The sequence below is a fragment of the Gorilla gorilla genome, chromosome 2 (assembly GCF_029281585.2).
Source record: "Gorilla gorilla gorilla isolate KB3781 chromosome 2, NHGRI_mGorGor1-v2.1_pri, whole genome shotgun sequence".
NCBI classification, from domain to species: Eukaryota; Metazoa; Chordata; class Mammalia; order Primates; family Hominidae; genus Gorilla; species Gorilla gorilla.
In genome coordinates this window covers 39,159,646-39,182,447 of record NC_086017.1, presented here as the reverse complement: position 1 = coordinate 39,182,447, position 22,802 = coordinate 39,159,646, and the positions used below count along the sequence as shown (strand labels likewise).

Sequence of the window (22,802 nt, the reverse complement as noted above, 5' to 3'; positions counted from 1 at the left end):
TCTTAGTTCAAATTCTGTCTCTGCTACTTACTAGTTGTGACCTTAGGATCAAAAGCAGCAGGAAAGTTAAATTTATGCCATCATATTTAATTCTTCATTCTGTAAAGGAACTATTTTCTAGCGGACAATGAGGTTGAATTGGCTTTCCTCAGTGCCTTCAGTTCACCAACATTCCAGCCAGGACCTAAGTCGTATTCCAATTGAGAGGCATGCTGTCTTCCATTTTTGAAGTTAGGAGCATTTTTTTTCTGTGATTTGATACTACATACAAAATAAAAACTGTTCATAAATAAGGGTAAAATATTAGCCGTCTATTTAAGGGAAACTATAGTCTATTAATTAGACAGATATGTAATTTTTTTTTCAAGTAGCAAGTTTATTTTGAAAGATCCAAAAATAATTCACTCAGACTAAAGTAGTTAATATGTCAGATTGCATTGTTCTTTTTTGTCAATTAACGTAGATTTCTCAACATTATCAGTGTCGGTACAACTAGATAAATAGAAAACACAATATTTTCTTAGGTAACTGGCTATATCTTAAGAAATTTCGTTTAAAAAACTCCCCAAACAGCATTATTTATGCAAATACTTACTTGTTATAAGCCAATCCCAACAGATATTTCGCTCAGACCACAACTCATAACCTCTACGTACGCATGGAAGCTCTTCCTTAAGTTGTTTTTATACTACTACATTAGATCAACAATATGGATACAAACATATTACTGAATTGAGTTTTATATATACAGATACAAACTTTTCACCATTTCAAAAGTATCCTACTGAATAGCAACTATATAAGAAACCAGTTGCACTAAAATTCTTTCCTAATAGCCCTACTTTTAAAATAGCTTAAACATAATACATAACATTCATCTAATTAGAATTTCAGTCTCTACTCTCACACAAGCCAGTAAATCAATTTTTCCATTAATTTCCATTTATTTGGCTTTTTTGTGTCTTATAAACTTAGAATCATATAATTTTATAGTGAGAAGGGGCTGGAGGATCTTCTTCAACTCTTTCTCAAACAAATGAACTATTTGTATAATGTGTGAAAAACTGTGTTAATTCAATCACTACGTATAGATTTTAACATATACTTACCTGACTATATAACTGATCAAAGTAGAAGTAAAACATAAGTTTCAAGGTAATTATATTTTTTATAACTATAGAAATAAATCCCTACCCACTTGATAATATCCTCGGCATATAGCTACGTTATACTATATGTTATCCATTGTGTTTTCATGATCCAGGCTTTAAATTAGCTATTTATTGTACTGTGATTCTTAAAGATACTATAAAAATACTTTTTTCAATGATTCTAAACTTTCAATACTTTATTCAAATAGAAATGGGAGGTGCCAATAATAGACACAATGGGTAAAGCACAGGTAAATTAATTTTTAGCATATTCCAAATCCAGAAAGGCAACTGGCTAAAAATATAATCAAACTAATTAAAGATTTACCATTATCTGTCCACTTGAAATTGGCCTCAAAATTGGTTTTATGACTGGGCAGCTCTTCCATATATCTGTGAGTAGTAGAAAGAACTAGGTCTCAAATCTCCTTGGATGATCTAGTAAATCAATTGGTAAGAAAACCAGGTTTCCATTTTCTGTTCACACCTGAAGCCTCCATTTCTGGAAATAACTCAAAATTCAGCACAGACTATTCTTGATTTATTCCATGTTGTTACTTCAAAAATATATCTCCTTATCACATCAAGAATCGTATTCTTACTTTCAGACTTCTCTAGAGTCACCAGCTACTCCAACTGTATCTCCAGGGATGCAATCTGACTAAACACATGATGTTTTATGAAGATCAAGCAAGAGGGGTGAGGTTGCACATTCAAGAGAATATGTGTCCCGTCAGTTTTAATCCAATTAAATGAAATCCAATTAGTGGTCGTTGGCATCATACTGAAAATGAAGAGTTCAGCTCTACATTTTCAGAATAAAAAATGACTTTAGTTTGTCTTCCTTGTTTGAGGGTAATTATTATTTTAGATGGTGGGAGGTGAAAAATAATAATTTCATATATGTTCAATAGGCAGAAATTCTTATAAAGGATTATAAACAACTAAAGACAAATGCATGCTGTTAGTTAAGAGCAGTAAGAGGAAGAGAAGCCAAGTGGAGGTCTAGGGACAAGACCACAGAGCTGTGGGTCATCAGTACAATGTTCCAGCCTCTGATGGGCTCCCAGAGAAATGAGAAAGCTCAGACAATTCACCTTACCTCCTTGAGCTTTAATAACCTTGCTGGTCAAATTGAATATTTATTATATTACTTAATATAAAAAAGTAGAAATACAAATAGATGATAGAATAAAAATACTTATAAGATTTAAAACATTATGCTTGAGATGGCAGAGTGGTATGGAAAGACCACGGATTTTAGAATTAATACAAATAAGTGTTCAAATCCTCCAGTGAGCGACAATGGGCAACATAATGAAATTTCCCTGAATCTCTTTTTCTGACAAAGTAGTGATAAAGCCAACTTCACAGAGTTATTAATAATTAAATGAGAGAATATACAAAACATTTTGATTCTTCTGTATTTCATAATTTTGTATGCAATTACCACTTCTCAGTTTCATTACTTAAGATTTCATTTATTTATATCTGCATACGTATAACAGCATTTTATGTATATATGAATTTTTATATATGGATTTTTATTTCTATAAATACAGGGATTTTTCATATTTACATGGATTAATTTTCCTTTAACAAGAAAAAGGATTATTGCTAGTGGCTAGCTCTCCTTAATCACTGCAAGAGTGGTATGGTGCTTATGATAATGATATTTCACATGTTGAAAACTAATAAAACAGACAAATATATTAAAAATTATTAAATTAAATTTAAATTAATTTAAAAAGCATTACAGATAGCATTTTATCTATTAAAAAAGGATTTAACTTAAACTTTTTAAAAATGATATATATAACAGGAAGGAGGGATAGAAAATATAAAATGTAGTTTATTGGCTACGATTTCTGCTATGCCACTGAAATACTATGATCTAATTATCTTGTCAAACCGAAAAAGCGAAGCACATAGAGAAAACCAAGATATTTGACATCTCCTAAAAAGTAGAATTGGTTTTAGGGGATTTTACAGTAAAACCAGCTTTGCTTTTGCTATAATAGATTCAGGCAAAAGGTATTCCTCTCTTCTAAGGATATTTGACTTTTGAACAGAAGAAAAGATGTGGCATTTTGTCAGATCTCTCTAGTACAAACATGGAACTGACGCTATAAAGAATATGATGAACACATATGATTTTGAGATTCATTAAACTCAATTTATTTGGCAACTAGAGAGGGTATTCAAAATCCTTCATTAAGTCCAGGGAAAACTTTTAATACACAATTTTAAAATTAGACTTTGCAAAATTGCATTCTGTCATAAGATAACACCCCAGTGGCGGTGTCCATTGGCCAAATAAAAAACAGAAAAAGTAAATGTGCTAAAGGAAGACAAGGCCAGCTTCATGGGCATGAGAGTCATACACAGAGCTCTTCACTTAGAGGGACACCATTCTTAGTTTAACTCTTTGCTACCACCTCTGAAATACTTATTTTTGTTGTTGTTGTTTTAACCAGAAGCCTCACATTATCATTTTGAACTAGGCTCCACAAATTATGTAGCCAGTCCTGGGAGAAGACAGACAAACTCTATCAAAATATCTTCCTATATGTGCTTGACATTACTTTGATCTAGGATTGTGCTTTAATAGAAGAAATCTATCAGTGGAGACCTGTCCTCAGCAAAACTGCAAGGCAATGTTTGTGTCTGGCCCCATCTTGGTTTTTTTGCACAGCGTTTTCCCTTGGCAGCCATCTCCTTAGGTGCAAAGGATGCTACTTCTCTCATTTTCCTCCTACCTGCAGGCAACAAAATGTGCTGCTCACCCTACACTGATGCATAGTCAGACAACATACTCTGTGCCATCTTGGGACTTTAAGGCAATAGTTCGTCTCTTCTCAAGGCATTTCTATTATCCCTGAAATCTTCCACTAATGCATTCAATTTTTTTACTCTATTAAAGGGTAACATAACTTCTGAGACTTGTGAATAACATATTATTTTAGATAGCAGTTCTTGCCAGAACTCCAGGAATTGTACTTGTGAGGTAACTGCTTATTTAATAACGCTATTCCCCTCACTAAAAAGGGATGACTGTTCTGACCACATCATTCTTTCTTCTTAAAAAAAAAAAGTGTTAAAGTCTTCTTGAGATCTAATCACTCTGCAGTGTCATTAGGAGTTAAATAACAGCTGTAAAGCTCTCCTGATCCTTTGCTTAATAATCATGACTAATGACTGCAAATAGTACTGTCCGACTATTTTTGGACAACAAAGTATCAGAAATTCAGTTCAGAAATTCCACATCTGCAAGGACCTGCAGCCACTTCCTGGTGCTCAGACCAGCACATGAAACACTGAGAGAACAACCGATTTCTTATTAGGCACACTTTAATGCTCCCGCCCCCAAGATTTTCATTTGTAAATGCCATTTGTCTTGGTCTGTCTTCAGGCAGACAAGGATAATGAAGTGAATTTAGTGTCGGTGAAAACAGAATTGGGGCCTAGAGCTTGAAGAATGAGGCTTCCCTACTTATCTCCAGAAGAATTACGGCATGGGCCCTAGAGAAGTCAGGCTTCCTCTACTAACTCATCCTTTCCACAGCCCTGTCAGGGGATACCACAGGTGGGGGTGAGAGGCCAACAAGAGTTAGAGGATCCTGGAGTCTCCTGGCTTACAGTGGCTGACCTCTGAGTGAGGTCTGCTAGCAAAGATGACAATTAGCAGCAAGAGTGGCAGAGACTAACAGGTGAAGCAATCATTTGAAATTAGCAAGGAAAACACCTGCCAAGAATCATATCAAAATTGATGATGCTGTTCCACTCAACCATAACATGGTGACAAAATTTGTTCTAAACCGTATCAGAAGTCTGGAGTAATAGCTGATACGGTGGTTCTTAATAACTATATATTTAAGAGACATTACTCATGCAAAAGTAATAAATTATTTATATAATAATAATAACAAATTATTTATGGAATAATGACGAGGAAGGAAGGGAGAAGAGAGGAGAGGAGAGGAGAGGAGAGGAGAGGAGAGGAGAGGAGGAGGAGAGGAGAGGAGAGGAGAGGAGAGGAGGAGGAGAGGAGAGGAGAAATCCTAGACACCATAATCTAGACCAGTAGAACAAGTAACTCACACATTAGCATTTATCAAAATTATCTGAAGAGCTTTTCACATACAGATTGCTGGACTCCACCCACTGTGTTTCTGATTCAGTAAGTCTGAGCAGAAATCTGAGAATTTGCATTTCTTACAAGTTCCCAGATGGAGCTAAAACTTCTTGTGCAGGGACCACACTTTGAGAACTACTATTCTAAACCTTTACAGGAGAGATTCTATTCTGTAGTTTACAAAGACCATATTGTTGGGCTGAAGGCAAACCAATTACTCTTTTTTTGTGATTCAGTTGACACCAATCTGTAAATTATGACACATTTTATTTGCTTTTATATAACTCATAGATGAAGTATTAAATACATTCTAAGCCTCATTTGTGATATTTAAGATGCTAGAATTGATACTTTATAACTGGAATATGAAAATGAATGCAAATCAAAGACAAAATAGATGTGGAGCTTGGTTTTTAAAAAAAGCTTAAAGAGACCCAATCACAACACAGAAGAAACAGCACAGATCATGGCATGCAGATTTTGTTCCCAGATCCCTACATCTTTAACTGGCCTTAGGTCTTGAGACTTTCTGCCACTTGATACTGTTGAGCCTCAATTTTCCCATCTCAAAAACGGAGAGGTCAAAATAGATGAGTCCCTTCCATTTATACCATTCTAGCTAAGGTTATAAGGTAGTCAACAGAGTTGTTTTCCAAGTGACCTGCTTTTTCCTAAATTATAATTACCAGAAATCGTTTTGCACCACAAATGTAATTTAGAAAGATCAGGCTTATCAAACATGTCCCCTAACTGTGCTACTGGAAACACAGTGTTTGTAGAGACAAGTAGTATTGTAAGGTTGTTTTATATTTGTGCTTTATCAGATGGTTGTATTATTACATTAGTCTTTGATTCTGTGCAGCTTCATATCACATTAGAACATCTAAAACATAACCTTCCCTAGTGTATTCCTATTCCTGAGTCTTTTTTTAAAATTAGACACAGGGTCTCACTCTGTCACCCAGCCTGGGTTGCAGCAGCATGATCATAGCTCACTGTTCCCTCAACCTCCTGGTCTCAAGCAATCCTCTTGCCTCAGCCTCAGCCACCCAAGTAGCTAGAACTAAAAGGCTCATGCCACCATGACCAGCTAATTTTTTAATTTCTTGTAGAGATGGGGTCTCATTATGTTGTCTAGGCTAGTCGCCAACTCCTGGCCTCAAGCAATCCTCCCACCCCTGGATCCCAAAGTGCTGGGATTATAGGCATGAGCCACTGCATCCAGCCATATATTCCTAAATCTTACAGATTACTAGGGCCATATAGGTACTATTTTAGTACCTATATGGTAACATATAGAAAAATAATTTTGATCAATAGGGAGAATTTTTTAACATTTTGTATCAAATATCCCAAGGACATTATGTTGGGTGCTAGAAATTACTCCAGTGATAGCAATGTATTCATTAGTTTACAAATATTTCCATAAATGAGCACCAACTTTAAACTGAAATCATCTTTAAAAAATAACAAAAGGGATAAGCTGTGGGGGTTAAGAATAATTAACCATATTATACATATATATATTAATATTCTAGAGTTAATTTTAGAATTTTAAGCATGTTATAATGAAATTATAATTACAGCATTTTAAAAAACAGTTTCAGATTTGCTAAAACTGTATACTTTAAAACACCAAAGAGTATTAGAAGTCTAGGAAATAGGAGAAGGTACATGGAATTTGACTTAATTTTATTTGTAATTGTTTAAATATGAATTTGACCCCCAAAAATCAACATATTGTCTTTTTTGTCTTTCCAAAAGGAAAACATGACGGCAAAGCAGGCAGTGTCAGGCCTGGGTTGGAATGTTTAACCAATTTACCTTTGACAATTTGCTCAACTTTGCAAGCTTCAGTTTTTTCATTATAGAATGACTAATAATATCTTTTTAGGATTAAATGACAAGATATATCTCTGTATAAGAATATTCACATATGTATATTTCATTTCATAATGCCTAAGACATGGTAACTGATTAATAAATTATAGGAAGTGATACTGTTCTTACAGGGGCTCAGCTTTCCTATAAAGTAATCCTTTCGTTCCGCAGTAAAGTCATTGCCATCAGTATCTTTGGGGTTTAGGCCGCAAACACCGTCTCACAGGTTGATTATGGTTTTTTTTTCGTCTAAAATTACGTAAGCAAAATCAATATTGGCATGTGTCAGTAGATCTTGACTGAGCATTTTACTTTGAATACTTGTAATTGAGTTTTATGGAAAAGCTGACTCATGTTAAGAATTGTGCCTTGCAAAAAAACACAACTGCCATGGTATAGTTTGGATCAGAAAGCATCCTTGAGCAAAATATGTTGTACATGCACACAAAAGTACATCCACTCCTAAGCCTATGAAAATTAACAGAAAGCCTGTTTCAAACTGTGCTTACCACACAAAACATGAAGAAAATGTCAAAATATTTTTTCTTACTTGTTTGAGAACTATTTTTAGATAGTTTTTGAATAGAGAACACATATTTGTTAAAGATGCCGAATTCATTCCAGATGGAGGCTTTGCTATGAAGTTATGGGATGCAAAAGATCTGGTTTTCCTTTGTTAAGAAAAACCGGAAAGGCTGATCAGTTGAAAAATTAAGGTACGCCAGGCCCAGTCCTAAGAATTGCCATGAATATTTTACAATCATTTGAATACATTTAGAACAGAGTACCCCTCAAAAACAAAACAGAATAAAAAACAAAATGAAAAAGAGGGAGGGAGGCAGGAAGTGAGGAATTAAGAGGAAGGGAGGAAAAAGGAAGGAGGGAAGAGAGAAAAAGATATCTTCACAAATTTCACAAATGTATCTTTTAGTCTCTTTCTATTCAGGCTGACCCCTGTTCCTGTCTTCCCTGCTGAGTTCTGAGCTGGGTGGCTGTGAGCCTTTGGAATGCTCACACTTCAGACGTGACAGACGCCGTACACTGGGCAGTCCCAGAGTTACGAGTTTCTCCCACATACCAAATACATTAAGTAGCAGTAGAGTGCTTAGAAGAGCTTTGGCACCAGGCCACTCTGTAACAGGAACTTGCTTGGCAAAGAGCCGCTTTAAGCACATTTGCTGTGTATGTATTTGTAGCAATTTCTTTCCCTTTTAGACCCTTGAAATTGACATGGCAGGGGAGTTGTTTGAGCATATCTGCCACGGACCAAAATAAAGGCTTAACCTTCTAGAATATGCCACATGGACTATATGCATAATTTCTGCTAATTTGTTATCTCACTGCTTGCACCAACAGGCATTATATGGGCACATACCAGGCAATTCTCTTCTGTGATGAAGTGAGACTTAAAATATTGTATCAGTAAGCATTATCATTGGAGATTGAATCAAAACCAGGAAGGGGTAAATAATGTTTGCTCTATCATAAAACGCAAAATCCAATAGGATAGTCTTTTGTAGGAAGAACAAAAACATCTACAACACTGACAGTGCAGTCTAATTGCAGCAGTTAACCATTAAAAAAAAAATGTCAAACATAACTGAGAAGCAGGCTTCATTTTCCAGTATGTTAACAGCAAAAAAGGCAGACCTATAGTCAGGAGGAAAATGCCTGCTATTAAAACATAACTGATGAATGTTACAAAAAGAGTATTTGTCATCAAACAATGCTTCCATTGTAAAACAATTCCAACCTATGCATGAAAGATTCCAAACACTAGTACAGCATTCAATTTGATACTGGAGTTTTATCATATTATTTCATGCGAAGAAGAATTATATACTCAATCTGTCTGACAGCTTTGCATATAAAGAACAGTTTCTGCATGACAAATGTGGTGAGCTTATTAAGTTACCAATACACTGCCAAGCCATATTGTCTCAGCAACAGCAGACCCAAAATATTTTCAAATGATTCTTTAAAGCGCAATGCAGGAAAGCCTGAACAACATGTCCTGACTTTAATAAAATTCACAATTGCAGGAGCATTTACCTTATATCTAATTAGAATAAATTATCCATAAGCCTCATTTAGTCCATATTTAGTGTGTCAGACTTTTATCTTTTGAGATAGTTGAAAATATTAGTTTTTGATTTATCATCTGCTGCCTCACAGCTGCAAAAAAAAATTAAACCATTAAGCTTAATATAAAAACAGAACACTGTTTCTTAAAAATATAGAGACACGAGAGTATTTACAAACATACTTTTAGGATGGGAAAAATTAGCTACTAAATAATGCAAAATATTAAGAAAACACTTGATCAAAATTAGGAATAGCAAGTAATTTAAGCAAACTAACCTCTTCATTTTTTTCATATTTGTAAAGACATCTTAACTCTCAATCTTGGAATGAACTTACAGGATTAAGTTATATTTGTATTGCAAACAGGAACTGTGAAAAGCTTAAATATTAATGATGTATAATAAAAGCAAAAGGCTAATGCAACAACTATGACTTTACTGTTATTGTTCACAGGCACCATTATTAGGAAACATTTGCTAGTTGTTGGGCACTATGGTAATAAGCACTTTAGACATAATTTTTAAATTTTCACTCTCACATCAACTCTCTAGTATAGTCCCGCTGTACAGATGTGGAAAATAAAACATAGAATTGTATGAATTGTATAGCTTTGCCTATGGTCATAACGCTAGATACAAGCAAGTCTAGATCTCTCTAATTATGGAAGTACTGAGCACTTAACCATTCTGTCTTACTATATTTTCTTGACTCTTGCTCCACTGAACAAGAAATTTCTTTGCATAAACAAATACTAAATAGGATTTTCAGGGTATCCTATAAAGAACTGTCTGTCATATCAAAAATCATAGCCTAATCCTACTAAGAAAACAAAGACAACTTTGCGTCCCTGTTCTTGCTTGTTAAAGATGCTGAATTCATTCCAGATGGAGGCTTCATTGCACTGTTGCAACGGAGACTCAGCGACTCAACTTAGTCACATGGATCGCTCTTTATTGAATATTTCAAGACTTACCCACCCTAGTTCCAAAGGGAAGTTGTTAACTGAGAATAGGGACTATACTAAATCGCCTTAATTGTAGCTTCACTATAAATTTAAAATTTAAACTGCCCTGTAGGTTGAAAGCAGTTTTGTTCTGTTTTACTTTTCCCTCAGTCTGGTCTTAGAGTTAAAGAAGAATGGGTTAATGTAGTGGAATTTTTTTTTAATTATACTTTTTATCAAGCCCCATGAATTCTTAAGTCACCGTCTCAGCACTGAATGTTATACGTGCTGATGCTGCATTATAGTGCTACTGCTTTCTAATTGGGCATAAACCCTTGAGAGGGCACTGGATGCAAATGATCACTGACTAGTTCGCCTCTGGGAATAAAGGAAATAATCTACCAGGTAGGATTATGCCATGAAAGAAATACACAATTGATTCAAAGATGGACTAAATATAGTTTTAGAGTTTGCCAGAACCTTTTCCCTTAATTTCTCTCTGATATAAAAGTAACATATGCAAATATTACTATACATATAGATTATATACACACATATACAAATTTAAGAGGAATCCTAATGAAAAAAAGTACGTGGTTACTAGGTAAAAGGTTAGATTTTCCTGTTTCTAAAATTTTTCAATATTTTCTGTTACTGAAATTTTTCTATATTTAATAGACTAGCTGAGAAAATAATAACTAGTAAAATCATATGCTAGTCTACAACAATGGTATGAAGTCATCCCAGAATAATGCCATTATTTAATTATACTTTGAATTCTCATTTCAAAGTCAGTCTGCTAATGATTGGAGGAACATGCAACATAAGTAAAATTTCCTTATTTATTTTCCAATGTTATCAATTATGTATTTGGGGCAAGATTCTGAAAAATAGCTTTTTGTCCTTGCAAGAAATATAGTGCCAGATTCATCTGAACATTGTTTTATTTCATCAACATTAATTTGAAAAACTTGAGGAGCACCAAATATGTGCAAACACTCTTGGAAAGAGGGTGTATAACTGGATGTTTCGAGTATTTATTTCAAAACTTCAGAACTGAAGGAGGCATTGACACCACATTGAGGGTGCTGTTCTAAATTTCAGTAATAGCTTCCGGAACAATCATGCCCAGGCAAGCTGTCTTTGGTGCCCAGGGTAATTCCACATTATATTCAGGTCAGCATTCATTCTTGAAAAGATACTCATTTCTGAGATAAAGCATGTTTCTCAGTTAATATTTCTAACATATTTGAGGATGACACAGAGTGAGAGCAAGAGGGAGAGAACTGAAAAAACAATAACATTTCATTTGTGAATAAAGACCTTAGGAAAAAAAACAAAAGGAGGCAAGAGAATGTTCATGACTGTTTCTTGTTGTTTTGTCTCCAAATGCATCACTTCCTAACTTGCCATTTGTTCTTGATTATCTTGATATTCCGATATTCACTGGATTGGGGATAGAAAATGTATTGAATTTAAAAGAGATAAATCAGTCAGTGTTTTCAGAGCTGAGCTGAATAAACTGAAACAGAAGAGGCTAATCAAAATGAAGCAGTCACAAAGACTGTTATCACAAACCTAGGTATACTTGAGTCCTTTCATCAGTAGAAGGCAGCAACCAACTACGGAGGAGCTGTGGAGTGGAAGACACCATGTGAGTTGCTTGTCAGGGATTCTGATGACCAGATACTCCCCCAAAGAGTTCACAGTCCAGTTTGAGAGACAAATTCTATAATTGGACATAGTATGTGGCCTGCGCTTTAATAGATGAACAAGCCAGTTTCAGAAACAGCACAGGAGAGATGTTGCACTTGAGAAAAGCAAACAGGAAAAAAAAAAAAAAAAAGGAGCTATCCTGGGTTTGAGTAAGTTTTGTGATTTCAGAAAACTCAAATCACCATTATGGACAAGCCCCTGTGAATCTGGAAAAAAACCTTGTGATTTCCATGGACAGAATCAAATGTGTGTACCATGAGAGAAAAACAGTCATAGAAATCTGGTCAGCCACGCGAGGCTGAGAAGTCTGACTATAACATTCTACATGGATCACAGAAAAAGGAATGATGTCTCAAGTCTGGTTTCCTGGAAGCAAGGTCTGAGATGAGGATTTGTGGGTAAAATTTATTAAAGAAGTGCTCCCCGGATAATTGGGAAGGAAATCATGGGGAAACAAGACAGAGAAGGGAAATAAGCCAAGCAAGAGCACTTTTTCAAGTGAAGTTCAACAAAGGATAGCTTTAGTCTGGTCCTACTGGGAAACTACAGGCTGTAAGTTACATATTGGAGTTTGTCTTAACTTAAGGAAAGGGAGCTGGGCTCTCATAAACACCAGGGAGGACATGGAACTCCCAGGTACCTCAGGTCGCCAGCTGTCCTAAGGCAGTCCTCTGAAGAAAGTCACAAGTGCTAGCCTGCACAAGTCAAACACCCAGAAGCAGAGGAAGGGAGTGTAGAAATAGTAAAAAGGTATTCAGAGAGATATGGGTAAGAGTGCCAACACCAGGCAGCGCACAGACTGGTTGAAAATGGGAGAGGACAGGCTTATCCCATCAGCATAATCAATTCAGTTTCTGGGAAAATTTGGGGACCGCACCCTCTAGGAAATGTCCAGCCAATGCTCTTGTCCCAGCACCAGCACAAATATGCCAACATAGCCCCTAAATCAGTGCATTAATATAAAAATACAATTAGAGCATGCAGGAAGGGAAGGACACTACTAGCTGTGAAATTCATACGTCTGCAAAGCAATTTTATTCCAGTGGCACAAGCAATTCAATCACCATCCGGGTGCTGCAGATTTAATAGCTTAATTTTCTATGGATTGACAACGTCCATCCTAACAAGCCCTTTGCAGAATGCCTTAGGACAAGGCTGCACAACCCATCATTTGGTGCTGTGTGCTTATACAATTATTCCCCCTCTAGAAGCATTTCACAGGGTGAGCAGGGAGGAATGAGTTAGCAGGGGAAACTTAAGCAATGCTTCAATATTTAGAGAACATAAGGTATTATTATAGGATTAATAAGCAAGGCTAGTTCAGCAATAGGGAGGGCTGCCAAGGGAGGCTGTGGAATTGCTATCACTGTAGATAATGAAGGCTGAGAATAGATACCCACCCAGAATGGATTTTATAGACAATAATAAGCTATCCCGCTATTCCAGAAAAGGGGATGAGCTATGTATTTCACTGTAGGGCTCTTCCAGTTCAAATGATTTCATAAATTAGATAAAGTAGTTTAGTTTAAAATATTATTTATTATTACTTATTCCAAAGTGTATCCAGTACAGAGATGGTTGAATGCAGAAGCTATTGAGTGACAAACATAACTGGAATTACAAACATACTACTAGCACCTACAAACAAACACCCACTCTGAAAACAGGACCATGGGAATCCAGGAAGGCAGATTTTTGTAGTGTGGAGAAATAGAGACCGCAATCCCACACAGTGGTATATTCAAACTTAGGTATTTAGGGGTCAAAAATTAGCAATAGTTGCAAGTGTTAGATCTGTGTTTTGTCCAAACACTGTCTGATGTCTATGTGGTACAGACATAGAGCTCTGAATGCCTGGTCTATTCTGGCTATAGTCCCTAGTGATGTCATAGAGTAAGATGTATATTTCACAAAGATCTGAATAGTTGCACAGGAAAAATTGTTTTAGAAGTTGGAGAAATAAATAAGATTTTAAAGTATCTTTTGAATATAACAAAAGTTATATTAATATATATTAATTATATAGTTATATTAATATGTATTATATAGTTATATTAATATATTAAAATTTTTCACATGATTTATAAAATATATATCCATATATAATATATATAATATATAAAAATTTTTCACACGATTTTTTCCATGTCAGGAACAAAAATTCCATTAGGAGTAAAAGACCAGTTTACCACTCAGATGCTGGAACTGTGCTTAAATATGCATTAAGCTTGACTCAATGCATGGCACATCAAAATACTTCATTTTCTTTGAATAGGTAATCATGAAAATCTGTCTAGTTAATATTCTGTAGTACCTTCTGCCCAAAGAAGAGTCAAAGAATAAGACATTTCTCTAAACCTTATTCAGTTTTCTATATGATATTCTACGAGTTAACTCTTAATGGATTATTTCTTTTGGTTTCATTATGAGTCTTTTAATAAATGCTTCCTGTGGCTTTTACTGTATATCAATTGGATACATGCTAACTATAGACTCTCCTGTGATTTTTAAATTTTTGATTCTTATCTTAGAGTAACACAATAAATTACTAGAACCTCTCAACCACCTGCCCTTCCAGATTTTAATTACACATGAGCTTTGAAGAATTGTATATACATTTTAAAGTTCATATACTTATAACACTTGTAAATGGGTTATAAAAGTATGGATGCAATTATGCTCTAAAACCAAAAGGGTTATCTTACAAACCCCCTGCCCCACCCCAACACGAAAACCAACTAGAGGACATTTAATTGAAGTTCAGGGGCAAAAAATACATGTTATCGAATTAAAAGCCAAAAACATATATTTTCCCGGTATAGTGGCATTAAACACTGAACCTTAATTTACATTTCGGAGTAAAGAAACAATACTGATTTAAATTGCAGAAAATTAATAAAATCATAACTAGGTATGCATTTGATGGAGATACCCCAAATTATATTCTATAGCCAAAAATGAGTGTTTTTACATCTGAACACTCTTTCATGTTTCAAAAATATTTACTCAGTGACTAGTATGTGCAAAACATTATACTTGGAATTAATAATCCAATAGGGAGTTGAAGACTGCCCTCAGCTTTATAGGGCTTTTGGATTAATAGGGAAGGAAGACTAATAAAAATAATCACATAAACAAATGTGAATCTGAAGGTTTGCCAAGTAAGCAGTGCTCTGAACACCTTTATGAGAGATCTAACCCAATCAAGGAGGTCAGGGAAGCCTTGCATAGGAAGGAAGACCTGAGCTCTCATTAGAAGGAAAAATAAAAGTTAACTAAGTGAAGAAAAGAGAGAACAATTTTCTAGGCCATGAAAAGACTAGCAACATTAACTACCAATAAATTTACCTGGAGGTTGAGGGAAAAGAGGACATATTCCAAAGTTCTTAAATCATCTAACTATTTCATGGAACCGTGGAAAGCAACAGACCAACACTAATTCTGGGATGAAGGGTTGGGTGGGTGGTAGGGATGGTGGGATTGAAAGAAACTGTGTAATACCAATGTCCTTTTTTTCGTTTCATTCCACAAGCTTTAAAATTTCATTTCAGTTTATTCACATTTACAGAAAACATATCTACCACTTCTAACAGATAACGAAACAGATAATTGTTCTCACAGGCTTTTCATTTCAGTATTTAAAGTCATGCTCACCATTATATACTCTTGTGCTCAATAGAAAATTTTCTAAATTTTAAAATCGAATGTACAATAAGCCAAGAATTTTATAGTACTAGTAAACTACTTAAACGTGCCACGTTGTTTAAATGGAGAGGCACTCTGCAAACAGTTGAAGGAAGTGAACTGCATGGTGCCATTAGCAAGACATAATGATGTTATAATAGACTAAATCAGAGTAAGTGCCACCTAAGTGGGCAAAATGCTAAATAATGCGAATTTCTCTTCTTTCTTTGGTCATAGATAACAACCATTTACTGATAAAAGAAAAAGGAAGGCACCCAACAACTAAGATGCCAGAGACTAAGATCACTTTATTTCATCCTCAAAAAATTCTAGCATTCTACCTGCCTCACTCTGACGTGATCAATAATAGCTCCTTGGTGCTAATCTTGATGAACTGAAATGGCAATAGTGAGTTACATATAAATACAAGCTTTTATTAGGACCTAGGAAAACAGGGCATGCGATCCTTGGAGAAGATAAAGACATGATGGCTAAAATACTCCCTTACAGTAAAACTCACTGCAACTCTATGTGCCACTCAGTAATGTGTCTGTGCAATACACAAGACCACACACCATCACATCATTCTCATTTTATGATGAGTATTTACTCCAAAGTTATAACTTCATATTTTCAACAAATATACAAGTCCAACTCAGCTAGGCTAGGCTATTAAGCTATTATATTTCCAGATTAGAAGAAAATAATGATAATAGTGATAATATTAAGTAACAGAAGGAGGAGGAAAAGGAGGAAGGGAGAAGTAGGAAGAGAAAACTGTCATTTATCCTCCACTCCAAATTTGCGGGCATTTTTTGAAGAACACTCTGTCTATCACATAGAGGTAGCCTTAACTTTTACAATTAAATATAAACATAAGACTTCAAAGCAACAGGAACAATCACGATTTTTTCAGGCATAATTTACAAAAAGACAGCACAATTCTTAGTAGCATATTGCCTCAATCATCATCAAAATAAACACTAATATGAAGCAAAGGAGACAAAGAGAACCTGGTGGAATACATTCAAAACTAAATCATGTCCTTATGGCAAATAATGAACAAATTAGAGACTGTGCTTTGTACTTTCAATTTTCATATCCTTAATGTAAAGGCATTTCTTTCCCCACTCCCAAAACCTTCCTTAACATTAGTCTCCCACCTTTTTTAAAAGGGATTTTTAAAATACTTCCTTCCATATACAAAAGGATTCTAGGCCGGGCGTGGTGGCTCACGCCTGTAATCCCAGCACTTTGGGAGGCCAATGCGGGCAGATCATGAGGTCAGGAGACCGAGACCATCCTGGCCCACACGGTGAAACCCCGTCTCTGCTAAAAAAACAAAAAAATAGCTGGGCGTGGTGGTGCACATCTGTAGTCCCAGCTACTTGTGAGACTGAGGCAGGAGAATCGCTGGAACCCAGGAGGTGGAGGTTGCAGTGAGGTGAGACTGCGCCACTGCACTCCAGCCTGGCGACAGAGCGAGACTCTGTCTCAAAAAAAAAAAAAAAAAAAAAGAAGGATTCCAGTAGTAAGACTGAAGCATTACTCAATAAACCAATTTTTACTAATCACAAAACTCTATACCAAACACTGAGCTCAGTACGAGGGAATACAAGGATAACCAAGAACTTCATCTGTGCTGCCAATCACTCAGAAGGTAGTGAGGAAGGTAGGTAGTCACATAAATATCTGGAATAGGTCCCAGTGACTAGATTTATAATAGGGGTAGTTACATAGGACCATGGAAACATAAATAAGCAAGAGATTAATTGTGGATAGTTGGGAATCAGAACTACAGAGAGAACACTTATTTGTGTAAAACCTTTAAATGGTAATAAGAGGCTTGCAAGACATAGAAGGTGGAGAAGCTCATTTTAATAAACAGAAAGTAATTAGCAAAGCCATGGAGGCTTATTGGGGATCATAATTTGGGGAAAGAACAGGTTTAGAGAGTTTATGGAAGTATCAGTGGGTGGAGATAAGAATGAGGATGAATTGCATGCTTTCCAAGGAGTTTAGTCCCTATATATTATGTAGCCAGTGAGAAGACATGGGATGCAATTAGTAAAAAGGAACAGGAGTCAAACTGCATTGTAGAAAGATAAATTTGGTGGCAATGAAGACATTAGACCTGCAAGGAAAGCCTGAGATTCAGAATGACTTCTTCGGAAAAAAACACCATAATCTCAGTGGTAGATTATGACAGTTTAATCTACAGTCAAGTGTAAAGCTAATGAAGCAAGGATGGAAAGGTGATTCAGGATTGCCACACCTCATAGTCCTATCCAGGTGACCTGGGGAAATTAATGAAATATGACTCCAAAAGTTTCTATAGCATAGGAGAAGAATGAAGTTAAAGAGAGTAATAGCTCAGGCAACCTGATGATAGATTTTTGATGCCTCAACTTAAGACAAGGAAAGATTAGGCTAATAGTATGAAATTGCCAATATTTGAAATGGTTTTTTAGTAAAAAATGACAATTTCACATAATTTAAGCCATAGATAGCTAATATTCTAGAAGAACACCTGTGAGTTTGGATAACTATACCAGTCATGTCAATTTTATACATATGTGTGTGTGTATATGTGTGTGTGTATGTGTATATATATACACATACATACATATATACACACATATACACACACACATGTATATATATACATACACACATATATACACACATGTATGTATATACACACATGTATATACATACACATACACACACACACATATATATATATATGCATTGAATGGGATAGTTTTCTTTCAGCTGAATCTTACATTGGCTTCCCAGGTTTACATTATTATATTTCACTTTTTGGATGGATAATATATTAACATACTTTTGAAAGTTAATAAATACAAAACGGTATAACGATAAAATCTCCCTTTCTACTATTCCTTAGCCCATCTATCCTTGACACCCAGGAATAGTTTCCTACACAAATTTTTTGGTGTTTACTAAGAGCAATAAAATGTAAAATATAATCTTATTTCCCACCACTGCCTTTTTTCACAAAGGAAATATAAAATACAAATGTTCTGCACTATGTCTTTTTTTCACTTCACGAAATATTTTGGAGATATTTACAACTTAATACATAGAGTGTTTCCTGATTCTTTTCTACAGTTACAGAGTGTTCTGTTTTACAGACATGCCATAGTTTATTCAATTTGTCCCCTATTAATGGACATTCAAGTTGTTTCCAATATTCTCTTGTTACAAAGAATGCAGCAATTCATTATTATATGCATGTATTCTTTCATCTGTGTGCAAATACGATAAAGCTCCATTAACTGGGATCTAGTTTTCATAACATAAATGACATGAAATTAGAAAAAAAAATAACAGTGGGGAAAAGGAAAACAAAGGGAATAATGAGAGTAAAGGAAGAGGAGAGGAAGGAGAGAAAAAAGGCAGATAGGCAGGCAGGCTGGAAAGAATACTAGGTAAGCAAAGAGAAAGAAGGAATGAGAAAAAGAAAAAGGAGAGAAGGAAAGAATTAGGAGAGAAAGCTCCTGCCTTCTTTAGGATATTACGAGGGAAGTGATTAAACTTTAGTGCAGGAGGTTGTAAGGGCTTAATGGAAGGGCACAGGGGAAAAACATCTTGGAACTCTACAATGCTGGGAGAGCATAACAAGGAAGTGACTCTTCCTGTTCAAACAATCCTACCCACTCCAGCAGGACAGAAGAAATAAATTCCGCGGCCAAACATGCAGCACAGAAAGACCCAGGACATGGCCGTTCCAGGTTACGTAGCAAGCCAGTCATCCAGGCGGAGGCCACGTGTTTTGAAAGAGAACCAATTACATGAAAAGACCTGGCTCTTGAGGCAAATGTTAATCATATTAGCCCAAACTGTGCATAATCCATAAATAGCTATGAGGCTTGAACAATAAGAAGCTCACAAGAGCAGTACAAACAGAAAGGAACCAAAAAAGAAACTGAAAAAGGAAAGAAGAACCTAGAGCAGACCAGAATACTGTGCCTTTTCCCTCAGCCACAGTGACTGCTGGTTCTAACTGGGTCCTTCCTGAGGAAAATGAAAGGTTGAAGTCAGTGTTCATGACTTACTTTATAGAAGTGCATTTAAGTTCATTGCACAGTAAAATCTGTGTTATTCCCACTCCAGTGAATTCCTTTGTCCTTTTAATAAAGTCCAGAGTTAAAAATAAAAACAAAATAAAAAAAAAATCTAGGTATGTTAAAGACAGTAATTTAGCTTGCAGTGAATTTTTTTTTTTTTTTTTTCAGAATGGGCAAATCCAAGAAAATAGGACCCATTTGAGAGCCCTGTTTGAACAAGGGCAATATCTGAATCGGTGTGTTATTTTATTGGCTTTATCAGTGTTTTCCAAAAATTCCTACAGTGGCATAAAGTCTTAAAAAGCTAAGTTCACGCCAAAAATTGCCTACAAGCTTAAATAAAAATCATGGGGGAAATAAGAAGGGGTGTGAATTATATGAAGAGATACTAAATTATTGATTTTTAAAATTGCATCTAGAATTCAGTCCATCTAAGGGGTGTGTGTGTGTGTGTGTGTGTGTGTATGTAACTGTATGTGTCCAATATCAGAAGGAATACACATTTCAGAAGAGAAGACAGAGGGGTGTCAAGAGCACCACAGACATATTACATATGGCTTCTGATGTTTGTTTCTTTCTACTGTTAATTTTACTATGTGTGCTGGAGTTAAACATGCATTTTTAGGCCATATAAAGATCAAAATAATATAAATAACATAGATTTAAATTTCAGCATTTTCTAGTTACCCTAGTTACAAGTTTGCCAAATTATTAAATCAGCTCTGTCCAAAAATTCAAAAGATAACAGTAATAATATGACCTAGTTTACGGCTTTGTTTCTTTACTATGGTGGTTGTAGATAATTCTGCAACTAGTGTAAATTCTATTGTTATTACCCAAAAAAATCAACTTTGTGTGAAAAATAAGTTAAAGTACATACCTGATTTTACTTCAAAAAATAACATATAAAACATAAAAATAATTTATGTCTGTTACTTTGTCAACTGTGTGTTTGTGTGTGTACATAAAATTTGATATCAGAGCAGCACCTTCAAAGGTGGAGATTACACCAGTGACAATGTGTCTGAGCTTCAGTCTTTCTTGACTTCTTGATTTGCTCTTGACGTTAACAGCACCAACTTCTACTTGGTTGTGATGGATGAGAGGATGAGACTAGAATTTTATGGTCTCCATGGTGATGCCAAGTTGCGTTCTTGGCACACTGCATGCCCTTAAATAACACTTATTAGATGAATGGATGACTTCTAGCAAGAAAGGTCAAAAGCATAATCTTCAAAAAATAGGCTGCCCTAGAGTTCTAAGCAGCCCTACGAATTCTCCATACTATTCATTGAACGGCTAAGAGGTGCTACCCTCTTTGACTTAAGTAGCTAAAGAGCTTATGTCAATCATTTATAAACCCTCTCCGTGTCTTGAGGTTTAAATACCTTCTAAAACCCATGAAAATTAACTCCAAGGAACCATCCACAAATCCTTTGCATATAGTGAGGTTTTCTTATATGCCATCTTTCCTGAAATAGAAAGACCAGTGTCTGGAGTATGGCCATTTTTTTTTTTCATATGTGAAAACTAATTAGCATGGCAACTGACTTGATCTGGACTAGGTACTTTAAAAGAACTGTAATCAAGACTAGCAGGACTAAGATTTTATGATTTTTAACTCATAAAATGTACACTTTATTTTCACCAGATCTATTTGAATGTTAGAGGATGAGGATTTTAATCATGTCTACAGCATGTGGAGGATTACATTAGGTGATATAGGCCCCAGAATATTATTGTATTTTAAGGCATCCAAAGTGATTATAAATTCATGTATGGATAGGTAAATAAACACAAACTCTGGATAAATTAAAAACAAACACACAAAACACACAGAAAACATTTTTTACTAGATTATGGACTCCTTAATTTCTCGTATCCGTAGTTCCTCCTATGATGTCTGGCTTTTCATGGGGATACAGTAAATGTTGGTTGACTCAAATAAGCCAGATGGTAGAAAAGAAGAAAATGAAGAAAGAAAACAAATGGGAAGGACGGAAATGAAAAAAAAATAAAAGAGAGGAAGAGCCCTTCATAGATGGAGCATCCTATAGAAAACTCTATATAGCCCTAAGCTCAGTGCATGGCAAAACCATTGTTATTTCTTTTTCTACAATTTTATCACGTATTCTTGTACAGTCTCATTATTAAGGGCATGATTGGGATCCATTATAATATCTAATTTTGAAAAATCATTGAATTAAATAACACACTAAACATGCTTTTTCTTCTTAAAAGGAAACCATTTAGAGCCACTTAGTTTTTACTGAGTGAGCATGCACAGCACTTAGAGAGGACGAGTGTGCCCATAACTCAGGACTTCAGTAGTTACCGCCCTCAGCTGAATATCTCCAGCCAGCTTGGTGGCTTTGACCTTCACAGATGTACAAATTGCTTTCATTTTTGGTCTTGTAATTTATTATTTGGATTGATGAAGGAGCTCTTGTTAAAATGCAAGAAGTATATGGAACACTGCTATTGAGAATAAAATTGGTGTTCATCTTACACAGAACATTAAAATGACCCTAGTATTTCACAGGGAATTGCAAGAGGAAAAACTACGTATGTACATATTTGAGTCTTCATGTCAGCAAAATATAACAAGTGGAGAAAGCTCACAACATGAGTTTCTTTCTTATCTCATCCTTTAGAAACAACTCAGGAAAATTATAGAATTTAGCCACATAATATGCATTGCAATCTGATATCTTTGTGGGTTCAAATTATTGTTCTATTTTCAGATATTTTATAAGTTGCTTACAAACTTAACTTTGAAGTAACTGAATAGAGCACAACATTTGTGAAATGGAATACAGTAAAAATGTGTCGTATTTTATTTTTCACCAGGTAATAATGTCAAAATGATTAGTTTTTTTAATTTCTAAGGAAGTTGCTGGGATTACATATTTCAATGAAAGGCACTAATATATCCTAAAAGTTTGGAAAACTCATGTCTAGTACAATAAAACACTTAAAGCAAGGTAATTATGTATAGGTTATTCAGGTTATAAGTGAAAGAAAGAGTTCTATGAAATTCTATCTTAAGGTTCCTGCCCTATGAACTGAGCAGGTGATGTATGGGTCATTTGGTACGTTCATTGGCTAAGTAT

The 22,802-nt window shown here is 35.2% G+C and overlaps 1 protein-coding gene across 8 annotated transcripts in view; it reads right to left on the bottom strand.

The window, feature by feature from the left end:
- The window catches only part of RBMS3 (RNA binding motif single stranded interacting protein 3), a 754,317-nt gene that overhangs the window by 691,053 nt on the left and 40,462 nt on the right, over positions 1–22,802 (bottom strand). The window lies entirely within an intron of this gene.